The following is a 6911-nucleotide window of genomic DNA, read 5'->3' as shown; positions in this document are numbered from 1 at the left end:
CTACACCTACCAAACACTGGTGGTGGTGACTGCATATAGGAATGTTCAATCAAGATCATGGACTTTTTTTTTTTGGCTCTGAGGCAAGTCCAGAGGCTCTGTCTGGGCACTGGCCTGAGGACAGGAAACAATGGAATCTGCTCAGTGCTCAGTTTTTCCAGTCCAACATTGAGCCCCAAAATATTCCTGTGACTCATTGCTTTCTTCACAATGTTGAGGGACGGATGATAGAGGCAGCCCCTCAGCTATAAAGGGAGGCACTTGTGGACGTGACCTGTTACGTGTAGAGTAATTCAAATTGGTATCTTTGTGGATAGGTGGTTACTGGAGCATTTTACTCAGCTGCTTTCTAGGTTCCCCCTGATTTCTCTATAAAATATTAGATGCTCTGCCATATGGCATACATTAGTTTCACTTAAATAACAGGCAGGTGCTAGCTGGATCACACCTGGGTCTCATAATCACGAGACCGTATAATTCTGGTAGTGCACATCATGTCTACATGAGCGTGCTGGTGATACATGTCAAAACAAGTCCCTATTACCAGAAAACAGGTCTCTGCCTGATGCTGGGCCAGTCCAGAGATTGTCCACAGACATTTCCCAGCTCCCTCAGCTGAGCACTGAGTCCCAAGACAAAGTCCTATGACTCTGCTGTCTTCCCATGGACAGAGGATTGGGAGAAAGGCAACCCTTACCACACAGACTAGCCCTAAGCTAGTCACATCTGGGCTCCACAATCACCAGGAAGGTCCAAGTTTCAAAGGTATACACCAGACCTGCTCAAGACCATCAGGACACGTGCTAAGATGAGTCTGATCTACCGGAGCATGTGTTTCTACATGATCTGGGTGATTCTGTAACTTCAGTCTGAGCACCCCTTCTGGAGTTAAAGGCCTTTGGGTTTTATCAGATGCTGGGTCTCAGTACAGTAGACCAGACTCTGAACTTTGAGATATGGTCCTAAGCTCTCTCCCTGCCTCTTGGTGTGGCTGGAATTTTCCTTCCTGCTGTTGATGGGAGCAGGTATGGTGGAGGCTGCCTGTCTGTGGAGGCTGCAAATATTCAGTCTAGAGGTATAGGCCTGCGGGAAAGGTTTGGGTACAGTCTGACCCTGAATTTTTTTTTCACTGTGGGCCTGGCCTTGGAATTCAGTTACCCCTCTATAAAGTGGAAACTTCTCTTTCCACACTCTACTCCTTGGAACTAAGGAAGGAGTGATGTCGGTAACTGTTTCCTTCTGGCTTTCAATAGTGATATATCTCATTATTATACCAAAATGAGGCATCATAGTCTCTCACCTGGCTTCTGTGAGGCTTATCTGTATGTGTATAGGTTTTTAAATTGGTGTCTCGGAGTCGGCACTGAGGCATAGTGGGTAAAGCCGCCCCCTCAGTCCTGGCATCCCATGTGGGCACCAGTTTGAGTCCTGGCTCCACTTCTGATCCAGCTCTCTGCTATGGCCTGGGAAAGCAGTAGAAGATGGCCCAAGTCCTTAGGCCTCTGCACCCACATGGGAAGACCGGGAGGAAGCTCCTGGCTCCTGGCTTCGAATCTGCGCAGCTCTGGCTTTTGTGGCCAATTGGGGAGTGAACCAGTGGATGGAACACCTCTCTCTCTCTCTCTCTCTCTCTCTGCCTCTCCTTCTCTCTGTATGTAACTCTTTCAAATAAATGAATAAATCTTAAAAAAAAAAAGTGGTGTCTTTGTGGGTAGGTGGTCATTGGAGCAGCTTACTCAGCTGCCATCTTGGGCCCCCTCTGCTTTCTCTTTAAAATGCTGTGTTCTGCCATATTAGTTTCACTTTAAATATCATGCTTCCCTGAGTAAATGGAATATTGCCTCTATATTTTTATAAGGGCTTGTTATGTTCGTAGAGCAAAACATGTCCTTGCAGAAAACTGTACTTAAACAGCTACGTACATCCCCATATAGAACCATGTGAGGAAATGAAAGAATGACAAAGTAGTTTAATTTACATGATCTCAACTCTGTCTTCTAAGCAGAACAGACTGGAGATAATGCTGACCAATTCACTATGCATAATGTGTATTCTAACTCCAAGGCTCATGCTGACACATTCATAATATTTATCTGAAGGAAGAAAAAAATGCTACACAATGTGTTGATGCCTTGATAAGGATATTCTCAAGCATTTTAAGTGCTTAATTACAAGCTAAACACTGAAACCATGGTACAAAGAGGTGACTTACTCTGGGACCAATACAAACATATTATTATTGGACAAACTAGAGAGGTTTGAAAAGTGGATTATCAAGAGAATGTTTAAAGAACTAATTATCTATAGTGGATTAGTGAAGGTTCTTTTGGTTTATTAATTTGTATCCCCATTAGAAATCTTTTCATTTATCTGATTTCTTATATTTTCTTGAAAAATCCTTATGGAAAACAAAATGATGTTTTAAAGTTTTTCTTTGTTGCCTAATTCAATAAAAGTTGCAGTTAAGGAAACTGTTATTAAATAGCCCTAAGTGTGTCATTATTTTTGCAAAAATTCAATGAGTATAAACACACACACATATCATTGAAATTTTAGGAAAGAGATAAAAATAGGAAAAATGTTCTCTATAGAAACATCAAATCTAATACAGTAAATATGAGTAATTAATATTTATTATTTCACAAGGCAGTGAAGCTACTTCCAGTAAATACCATGCAAATGCTTAAAATAAGCAGCTGAGGAATTAAACAGAGGAAAAAGAAGGGTAGGAAGATAACAAAATCAGAGATTCACAGAACAAAGGTTTAAATGCACATCAGAGGTCCTACTAGTCCTAGAAATGGGCCTATTGAGCTGTAATTTAACTGAAACCACATATAACTGAGAACCATGATCTAGAAGATTCTTCCTGCTAAGGAGGTAAATATAAAGCTACTGTTAATGAGAAGATAGAACACTGTGGAACTAAGAGTTGAAATAAATATAAGAATGATGTGACTTTTAAAAATAATGTCCCTATGAGTTAATTGATGGCATGACATTGGAGTCCAGTAAGAGTGACTCTATGTTAAGGGAAAATAGTGCATCCCGTTTCTGTTGCCATATTATCGAGCTATGAAACACAGTATATCAAACTATGGTTACAGGGATATTTTGGAGAATGAGGTGTTTGATGTTATGAAAAATAAGCCAAATAACATATCTTCTTAGTTACATTGTATATATTTTCATTTTTAATACACAATAATCTGAATGTTATCTGCTATACAGGTAATTTCATAAAACACAAAATATGCCAATTCTCTGTTAGGTGGGTAATAAGGTTAAAATCTTCTGGATGTTTGCCCCAGAAGCACAAATTCTAGTATTACATTCTCAGGAGCAGAAGGACTTGATTGCTGACAGAGGCTGATGGGTCAGTTTGAGTCCCTCATCTGTTACTCGCCCTATTCAGAGGCACATGACTGAGGTGATCCACAGGACAGTGTGGAGGACACTTCTTCCTGCTCTGCACTAAGAGCTGCAGTAGATTTGACTCTGAGTTATATCACACACACATGCATATCCAATCTAATAATTATCAATCTCTTTTAAAGATTTTGATTAAAAAAGAGACATCCAGGCTTTTTTTCTGAAAACGTAAATTGATTCAGCTATATCATGAGGGAAATATAATATAGCTTACAAACTTCACATAGGTAAAGAGCAGCAAACATTAGAAGTGATGAAATACAATGATTGGTCTGTTATCTCATTGGGAATGTAAAACCTTATAAGGGGCAAAAAATCTCACCAACAATATTTTCAATAGCTGTCTGTCTTTGAGGATTTAGAATATTTTGGAGTATTTTCTTTTGTCTGTATTTCCTTTATTCTTTTTAAAGTTGTTTGTAATGAATATGTATTCATTCCACATTTAGGAAAACTAATGATGACTGTAACTTCAATTTGGTCATCCTGAAATGTCTTAATAACATATTAATATTAATAAGTGTATGGTTGTCTCTGCCCTTATAGCTAGAATGGGTTAAAACTAAAATACTTTTTGACCTCTGAAAAGCCTCTGTTTTTTGTACTAAAGCAGTAAAAGAAAACATTTCCTTTTCTATATATGAGATATAAATGCACTACTTTTACTATTTGTTAATTAATTTCTGTTTCTTTTACACTATGTAAGAGGGGAGAAAAAAACTATAATTGCTTGGTTAGCAGTGTTAAGTTTATGAGAAGTCCAACTATTATTATGTCCTGGAGAGTGGGTAGAACAGAAAATGGTTCTCAAGACCCGCCTTACCTTTAGGCAATCTCTGTATCCCAACCTCAACTTTATTTTGGCACATTCTAGCTTCCAACTTGTGATGACCGGTTATGAGTATCAAGGCGACTGTACAAAGGGATTCTAAGAAAGCTGATAGAGCATTTGCATTTTTTTAATTCTCAATGCTTCAATAGGCACCAAGCCTGTCTCTTTTCTATTGAAAGAGACACCCAGCTGGATTTGTTTGTGATTGGAATGGCTGGGCTGTCCCACCTGTGCCTGTGAGGGTATTTCCAGAGAAGATTGGGGTGAGAGTAAACCCAGTGGGGAAATCCTCTTTCAGTGTGGGCAGATACCATCCAATCAACTGAGGCTCGAATGGAACAAAAAGGTAAAGGAGAGGCAAATTCTCACATTTTCTCTCTTGAAGCAAGAAGTCCTTCTCCTGCCCAAGGACATCCAAAGTCCAGAATTTTTAGCCAGCAGACCCCAGCCGGGACTTGTACCTATGACAAATCAGGTGCTTAAGCATTTGGCTTCAGACTGAGAATTAAACCACCAGTTCTTTGATTCTGAGGATTTCTAACTGGGAATGACTCACTATGAACTTTGTTTCTCCAACTTGTGGATGGCCTACTGTGAGACTTTCTCATTCTCCATAATGAGGTGAGTCATTTCCCCTAATAAACCCCTTTTCCATATATCGATATCATTTCTGTCTCCATGGAGAAACCTGCCTAAAACCCCCAAATAACCTAATTAGGTAAAAAAAAATTATTAATTCCATTAGTTCTTATGATTGTATTTCAATGTGGTGCTTCCCAAACTGTGTTTATATTGTAATATCATAAGTTGAGACAAAAGTTAGTGAATAACTATTAATAACCAAATCATAGTGGTCCCATATAACACTTTAACATGATCATTAAATCTGAAGTTTGCATTTTAATTTTGTGAATGAAATCTGGCTAAGTTAAAACAATACATGGCAATACATTTTATGAATTATGTTTACAAAAACGATTTTAAATAAACTTTGTATCACAATTCAAAAAAAGAAGTCAACAATGCATGGGAAGGCAAATTTTGCTTGCTTTTAAATATTTGTTTTTCTGGAGTCCACCTGATCACAATCTTTGAAACTTGTTTTCCTCATTCTTTTCAATGCATGAAATAAGCAACAGGTGTGTTTTTCCTCAGGCAGCTGATAACCCAATTGGTTTATCTATCTATAGTTGGTGTTTTGTATTTTGAGGGTACAGGTAGGTATCTCCAATATGTAGTAAAATTCTTCCATTCATTTACCTAGAAATTTTGATTGTCAGAAGATGATCTTTGTATGGTTGAATGTGCAATGGGGATTGAGAGGCTGCTTAGTATACTGAGTCCCTTTTTTTTTTTTTTATTTTTTTGACAGGCAGAGTTAGACAGTGAGAGAGAGAGACAGAGAGAAAGGTCTTCCTTCAGTTGGTCACTCCCCAAATGGCCGCTACGGCCATTGCACTGCGCCGATCTGAACCCAGGAGCCAGGTGCTTCCTCCTGGTCTCCCATGTGGGTGCAGGGCCCAAGCACTTGGGCCATCCTCCACTGCAGTCCCAGGCCACAGCAGAGAGCTGGCCTAGAAGAGGAGCAACCGGGACAGAACCGCCGCCCCAACCGGGAGTGGAACTCGGAATGCCAGTGCTGCAGGTGGAGGATTAGCCTAGTGAGCCGCGGCGTTGGCTTGAATTCCTCTTGACCAAAGATTCTGTTCAGTCACCTAGCAACATTGATTGGACACCCTAATTTGTGAGGAATATGGGAATATTTTATTGAAAGTAAAGTGACAAAATTAAACTCTCCATATTTATAATTTACATGTCCATGCCATGATTAAGGGCTATTTCAAAAGCGAATAGCCTCAGTTCATTACATTTTCCTGGAAAAATTGGGTAGAATCCATTAATTCCCAGACCTAGTATTCGATGCTGGGGATAGAAAACAAACAGTGTCTTGACGAATCTCTCTTTATTCTGTGTCATGTGATATAGCTGAAGGAAAGATTTTTATACTGGCAGAGGTATTTTCCAATGCTTCACTTCAACTCATATATACTGGTGTTATCTCTGGCTGTGTTTTAATGCATTGACATATGCCTTGAACAGAACACTGAATGTCCATAGTATGGGATTGGGATGCAATTGAATATTATCTATATTTTTCTGGCACAAACTGACCTCTCTGAATATCTAGGTTACAGAGAAATAATGGATTTGAGGGAAAAAAAAAGATATCTCTAAGGCCCACCAGGATTCACATCTTCTAGATCATTTCTGCCTTGTCTTAAATTACCCTCTCTTTTTCTATCCTTATACTTAGTGGTTTAGAGAAAAGCTTTACTTTTAAGTAATTGCCTTTAAGACCTAAGAATTACTTCTTTGAGATTGTTTTATATTGAATTCCTTGTAGTTAATTCTGAATTGACCTCCTACCTCCTCTCTTGAATTTATGCTTTCTACCTCTTTAAAAAAGTATTGTTTTCTACAAGATCACAGATATTCAGTAAGTTAACATGCATTGAATTCTTAGTGTTCAGGTTACTGCTATATAGAGAATTGTAACAAACCTAGGAGACTTGATTATTTCTTTAAAATTCTCATTATATAATGGAGATGAGGAGAGAAAAATAAGTAGAAAACATAAGCCATTCTT

General features: G+C 38.7%; 1 long non-coding RNA gene across 4 annotated transcripts in view; it reads left to right on the top strand.

The window, feature by feature from the left end:
• The first annotated feature begins 4467 nt into the window (after positions 1 to 4467).
• LOC149127343 (uncharacterized) overlaps positions 4468 to 6911 on the top strand; it is a 213118-nt gene continuing 210674 nt past the window's right edge. For all 4 annotated transcript variants that reach the window (XR_016231480.1, XR_016231482.1, XR_016231483.1 and 1 more), the window contains exon 1: positions 4468 to 4885. This is a non-coding gene — a long non-coding RNA (uncharacterized LOC149127343). The remainder of the gene's footprint in view (positions 4886 to 6911) is intronic.

This window comes from Oryctolagus cuniculus, chromosome 3, assembly GCF_051225735.1.
Source record: "Oryctolagus cuniculus isolate XC-2025 breed Fujian yellow rabbit chromosome 3, ASM5122573v1, whole genome shotgun sequence".
NCBI classification, from domain to species: Eukaryota; Metazoa; Chordata; class Mammalia; order Lagomorpha; family Leporidae; genus Oryctolagus; species Oryctolagus cuniculus.
The sequence above is the reverse complement of the archived record's forward strand: the minus strand, read 5'-3'. Positions and strand labels throughout refer to the sequence as shown.